The sequence below is a fragment of the Salvia hispanica genome, chromosome 3, assembly GCF_029641045.1.
Source record: "Salvia hispanica isolate PSC_SH4W2 chromosome 3, Shi_PSC_v1, whole genome shotgun sequence".
NCBI lineage: Eukaryota > Viridiplantae > Streptophyta > Magnoliopsida > Lamiales > Lamiaceae > Salvia > Salvia hispanica.
Window position 1 is genome coordinate 52,890,942 of NC_142694.1, and position 6,554 is coordinate 52,897,495.

At 34.3% G+C, this 6,554-nt stretch overlaps 1 long non-coding RNA gene across 1 annotated transcript; it reads right to left on the reverse strand.

Moving 5' to 3' along the window:
- Positions 1 to 368: 368 nt before the first annotated feature.
- Positions 369 to 1,577, reverse strand: LOC148931071 (uncharacterized). The gene is made up of 2 exons (XR_016137428.1): positions 1,285 to 1,577; positions 369 to 708 (listed from the first exon to the last, which is right to left on the reverse strand). It is a non-coding gene; the product is annotated as an uncharacterized LOC148931071 (long non-coding RNA).
- Between the last annotated feature and the right edge of the window lie 4,977 nt (positions 1,578 to 6,554).

The following is a 6,554-nucleotide window of genomic DNA, read 5'->3' on the forward strand; positions in this document are numbered from 1 at the left end:
CATATACGTGGCCATATTAGAATTATTATGCTTAAAATCTAGGAGAAGTTGCTTTTATAAATTTAATTCTTTTATCCAGGGGAAGGAGAAGTTGTAATAACCCAAGGTTTTGCACTGACTCCTTAAACTATGAATCTTAGGTTACAAAAAATTATTATTATTATTATTATTATTATTATTATTATTATTATTATTATTATTATTATTTATAACTCTTGAAAAACGACATAAAGAAATTTCATATATTAGTTGTTAGAAAAAAATTGAGTTGATAAATAATAAGTTTTCTTGGAGTTCTTTAGTGTGATTCATAAGAAATAAAAGTGTTGTGCCAAACTTTGACCTAAGTAAAATAATAAGAAATCATAAATCTCAATCCGAGAATTGAAATATCCAAGTGCATACAAATGAGAGTCCGATAGAAAATAATTTTTTAAATAATTAGATACTAATCTATTACAAGTAAATTAAGAGAGATGCAAATGAAAAGTTCGCCCAATGCATCTTCGAGTAACTACAAGATCTTCTTTCAATTTTTGCACCCACAAAAAGAAATAAAAATAAGTGTATATATATAAGTTAGTCAATGAATTTTTTCAAGTGAATGGATTTATGAAGAAATTGATAGAGTGAATATTTAAAAAGGGATTACCGTAAGACCATGAGCTTATAAGTTCTCCTAAACGCCACATGCCAGAATACTTGACACTTGTCAAGAAAATAGGGACACTTGTCAAATTATCTTTGAGATATAAAAACCTTAGTCTTCCAAATTTTCAGCCACTATACACATCATAACCACCGAGAGAAACAGGGAGGAGGAATTTCCATAAGTTTAAGTAAATAATTGGTAGAGTTCTTTTTGTATGATTATGCATCATATAGCAGCATATGAAGAAAACAGAGAATCTGCCTAAAACCTAAATTAATACATAATTTACATACAACTTCTAAACCAAGATTAAGTGCACCAAACTTATGATTTGTTCAACAAATACTCAATAAATATACTCTAAGTCGCCTAAAAACATGAGAGTAATAAGCGAGGGCCTATGGAATTAAATAACTACTTGGTTAGAGGCTTCTTTTGTGGGGGAGCTGCTGCCCGGATTTCCGGCATGCACACTGGCAGTAAGAGGGCGGTGGCTACGCTGAGCCAATCCCTATAGCGACTGTTTCACGATCTATCCAATCTGAGTTTTAGGATGAAAACGAATAGATCTAAAGCTAAAATTTAACGAAACACAAGGAGAGAACTTAATCTTGAAAAGGCTGACAGCACACGTGGAGGAGGGGCTGGCCATAGCGACGTCGAGGAGATCCGACGAGGGCGGAAGGCGGTGTTACCACCGCATGCAGTGGCGACCACCACCGTGCTTAGCCGGTGTTGATCAGCGATGGCGGCAACCGAGAGGTACGGGAGACAGATCGCGAGAGGCAACCGGTGATGCCATGGCCGCAGCAAAAATCGAAGGAAAGAGGGAGAAACCAGATTTGTCTTGATTGGAGAGGAGTCAAGAGGACGAAGGGCGAGTATTAACTGGACTCAATGTTGGGCCATAATAATTTGATTTGGTCTGGTGTTACTTGTTAAATAAACCAAATAATTCCTTGGTCTAATTTTTAAAAAACCCAAGTGCTAGTATAAATTATCGCCTTCGTGATTAAATCTTCCTATTTAATTAAATAATTGATTTTGAATTAATAAGTGATTCGTGAATTTAAAGTGTTGGATTCGAGTAAGACATTAATCTTTGGATTATGTTATGAAAGTAAAATGTGTATTCGAAATGATCTAGGGACAATCACCCCGACAATAATAAAATAATTTCTTGTTGAACAAGATCGAATCTCTAGGTAAAGAATAGACGTGAGAATGAGAAATCCCTTGTTTCGGTCTTATATTTTATAAATTAATTCACGGATTAGTTTTGAGTTTATAGATGTGAGAATGAGAAATCCCTTGTTTCGGTCTTACATTTTATAAATTAATTCACGGATTAGTCTGTAACTCAGGAACGTAAAAGAGAATAGAATGCATATCATCATCAAATTAGTATCTTTCCTGAAACTGAAGTTAGCTTGTTATTTTATTTCTAAAAGGAAAGACTCTTGAGACTCAAAAGAAATGATGAGAAATGAGGAAATGATTTACGAGAATCGTGGTAAAGCAAAAAGGTGAACTTTTCTATCCTACATACTAATGTGTATGAAAATATGAAAATATTAATCTATGTTTGTTGTTTATATAAATGATGTTATCTTGTCATAAATGATTTTTTTTATGCCTATTTGTTTGGTTGAAACGTAAGAATCGAATTCGGGTCCAAGTGAGGGTGGTGTCCCTACTTGGATTAGTGTGCACAAGTGGCCGTGGAAGGTGGCCACCTTCCACGGGTCACAAATAAAGTTATGGAGGCCGTGGGAGGTGGCCACCTCCCCCGGCTGGAGAAAAAGGTAGGTGACCATGAGAGAGCACCATCTCCACGCACTTGGTGTTCAGATATGGCGAAAAGAAAGAAAGAACTTAGACTGATCAGTCGAACTTTAGCTCACAAAGAATTTAGTAAGCTCGGGCCTTTTAAAAGAAAACCCTCGAGTGTTACTGTGATGGCATGACAATATTTTCATTTTATGTATGTATATTTCGGCAATGTGTTCACTGAGTACTTTTATACTCAGCCCTGCATATATTTCTAAATGTGCAGGTTGAGCAGTGACGGTGGAGAATGCTGGGCAGAGTTATATTTTTTTTTAAGTAGAGGCTCTTGGAGGTGCATGTATCCATACATGTGACTGTGTCCATTCCGTTGCATACTAAGGTTCTAGATAGTATCGATCATTCTCATGTACTCTGATAATTATTTATTGAAAAGTAAGATTTTCATTCAAGTTTTTGTGATTAAGAGTTAGTTTGAAATTGTTTTCTCCTTTATTTTTAAGTGAATATTTCAACATTATTATCCCGTTTATGTTCCCCTCCTCTTATTTCCCACTCCTAGTCACGGTTTCCCAGCTTTGCTATCCTTAGCAAAGTGCGGTCGTGACAGAAGTACACCGACCCATGTACTAAAATATATACCCACAATTATTATGTTATGAGGGGGATCTTATTTGGAAAAAAAACGAAAAGAGAGAAAGAGGTTTGGAGAGTAACATTAAGAATAATGCTTTAGGGGGGAAGGTTGAGAACAAAACAGGAAAGCTATATTCGAGGGTCGTAGATTGATTATCTTCACGATGAGGTGTGTATAAATCATACTTTTAATTTTACATGCTTTATATGGTTAGCTATGTGTTAAATTGAAGTGAATAATTGGATTATACGATGTGATACTGATATGATATGTGTTTAGTGGTAATGATGGAGACACATGCTTGGTCCAATAAATATATTAATAGTATATTATATTGGAACTATTTAATGGAATATAATATAGAAATGTGATTGGTGCAATAGATATGTTTTGCATATGGTATTGGAATTACATGAATCATTTGATTAAAGATGATCTGTGATAGTCTTGTCCTGGATCTGAAATCACAGTGGACATATTGGGACCTTCGGATCAATCATAGTGGGACCTTCGGGTCAAATCATATTGGGACCTACGGGTCAATTCACAGTGGGACCTACGGGTCAAATCATAGTGGGACCTTCGGGTCAAATCATAGTGGCATATTGGAAATCCCGGGCAGACACCAGGCTTGAACTATCACAGAGTAATAAACTGAACAGAGTGGCATATGCATATCTATATGGAATTATTTTCAACTTTGTTGATTATTGTTATATATATTGGTTAAAGAATATATTGATATCTGGGATGTGGAATTAACGGTAAGGTATATATACACTGAGTTGTGACTCATATAAACCTCTAATATTTTTCAGGAATAAGATATCAATGATGCGTGGGGTTGATGTGAGTTACAGTTATTATAAGGGTCGGCGGTTGGCGCATTTTGGCAACCTTCTTCTCCTCATCATTTTTGCATATAAATAAATGTGTGTTATATAGAGTGGTGAGAGGATCTCATTATAGTTTAGAATATTTTAAAATATGTACCATAATATGTCGATTTTTTGTAGTTCACACGTGGATTACTTATTTTAAATTTTGAATCTATTTATAGCAAGTGCATACGTTATAAGGGTTGAGGTGTGACAAATTTAGAGTTCCAATATTTTTGTTAATTGAATCATATAGGATTGTTGAATATTTTGGCACATTTTTTTATTCTTTTAAACACTCATGATACTTAGGATAAAATTCAATTAAAAGTATAGAAATTTTATTTATAAGTGAAAAACTACTAATAATAACTACTCAATTAGAACCATCATTCCTCAAATAAAAGGATTAGGTATAAAATAAGTTAAACTAAATTATAACCCTAAGTGTAGCTCGTCTGAAATTATTAATCTTAAAAAATTAAAAGAACATAATTATTAAAAAAAACCTTATACAAATATCTCAAGCGCAAAGTATGTTGGGATTTAAAATAATACTATCTCCGTCCTAACTAAGTTAAGTCGTATACTCTTCTTTTTAATGTCCCAATTAAGTTGAATTATTTCTTTTTTCATAAAAATCAAAACATCTAATCATTGGTTTATTTCATCACATATTATACTCTCTTTTTTTTATCTTTCCTACTTTATCCATCTCTTCTACTTTTCAACATAATTTCTTAATCTCCATACAAAAGTTTTGACTCAACTTAGTTGGGTATACTCCTCATGTGATTGATTCATTTTTTGCCGTTGTTTTGAGAAAATAATAATAAATCTCCTCCACATTATTATTTCTTTTACTTTACTTTTTTTTATTTTAACTATTTATTAGTACGATTTTCGTTAAACATGTAAAAAAAACAATCAATCACTTGAGTTGGGATGGAGAGAGTATTAAAAAAATGTGAATATTAAAAAAAAAAGTTAACTATAATTCTAGCATTTAAATTCATTAGTAATTAAAGGCAACATGCATAATAAAATACTCTTAGGGCATTATTGGTAGTTCTTATTAAGCCATAAAAATCCAAAAAGGCCCAAAATTGCATCCCTTTTACTAACTTGTCTCCTGTTTGGTAGATCTAAAAATTGTCGGCAAACCCGGAAGAAAAACTTCAGATCTTCCACAAATTCGTACTGATTTCGGCGATTTCGGCAAATCCTTTTCTTCGAAAATCTGTGGTATTATTTTTTGCTGAATCTCCGATAAAGTCAATTGTCTCTTCTTACTGATTTTGCCCTCCAACGACTCGGCGACGCAGACGTTGGTACCCAGAAAGAAGAAGCCAGGAAGGCCCAAATTCGTTGCTCTATAATCACAAATTCCAGCCCCTGCAGGTATTTCAATGTTGTACATAGGTGTAATATGAAATGGCCATTGTTGCAGAAGCTAAAATTTGAGGGTTGGGTGAGGTCGGTAGTCTTAACGGCAAAATTATCCCCCAAATTTCCATAACCTGAATTTTTGTGTTATCAACTGGTACCCCCTGATTCTCTTCTCATCTCATGATTCGAAGAGTTTAGTGAGCTGGAGCGCCTTGATTTCAGCTTATGCTCGGATGGGCTTATGTGACGACACCTTCTCTGTGTTTCTAAGGCTGGAGAGCTCAAACATGGTGAAGCCTAGTGTAGTGAGTTGGACTGCAGTGATAGGCGGATTTGCTTCTAGTGAGGGGCGAGAGGAGGCGGCTTTGGAGCTCTTTCGACATATGCAGAGTGCTATAGTTCGGCCTCACTCTTTGACAGTTGCTAGTGTGCTCTCATCTTGTGGTGAATTATCAGCTCTTTCTCTTGATAGAGAGATTCATAGCCACACGATTAGATTGTGTATAGCTGAAGCTTCATAGCCATTCTACAGAGGAGAAAGGACGACGGTGGGCAAGGGAGTCATTTCTCTTGAAAAATGAAGGCCATATATGGCATCACAATGTTTAATATTAGTATCCAGTATAATGACTTAGGGCTGCCAAACAATGGATTAAGCCAAAAACAGTTGCTACCAAACGCCATTAAAAATAAGATTAACTATCTAAAATTGTTGTAAATCAGTTATCCGAGAAATTGATAAAAGCCTCATATTGCTACCCATCATGCCCTTACATGCAAACGCCTTTGTAAGTGTTTTGCTATTTATAAGAATAAAAAATTATTTAAAACAAACATGAAAAGAGTTGGCAGAAATGTTGCGTTTAGTTTGTAAACTTGTGCGTTTTAAGCACCGCACGCCCTACTTCAAGTGCCCAATTTTCTGAATGCTCAAGAATTATATAAGCACGTGAATTTGTCAAATTTTTAGTATTCAATGCCATCAATGCCTTAACATTTTAGAATTCTCAATCCGTAATAAGATAATATTGTTTTACAAATTTATAAAATTATGATATTACCAATACGTATCAATTTCGAATTAAATATACAACCCATAGATTGTGATTATTTGAGGAGTCGAAATTTGCTGTAATAAAACAAAGTCAAACGTAAAACAGTAATAAATCATAAATGTGATTGATTATTATTGCTACAATTTTGACGTGCA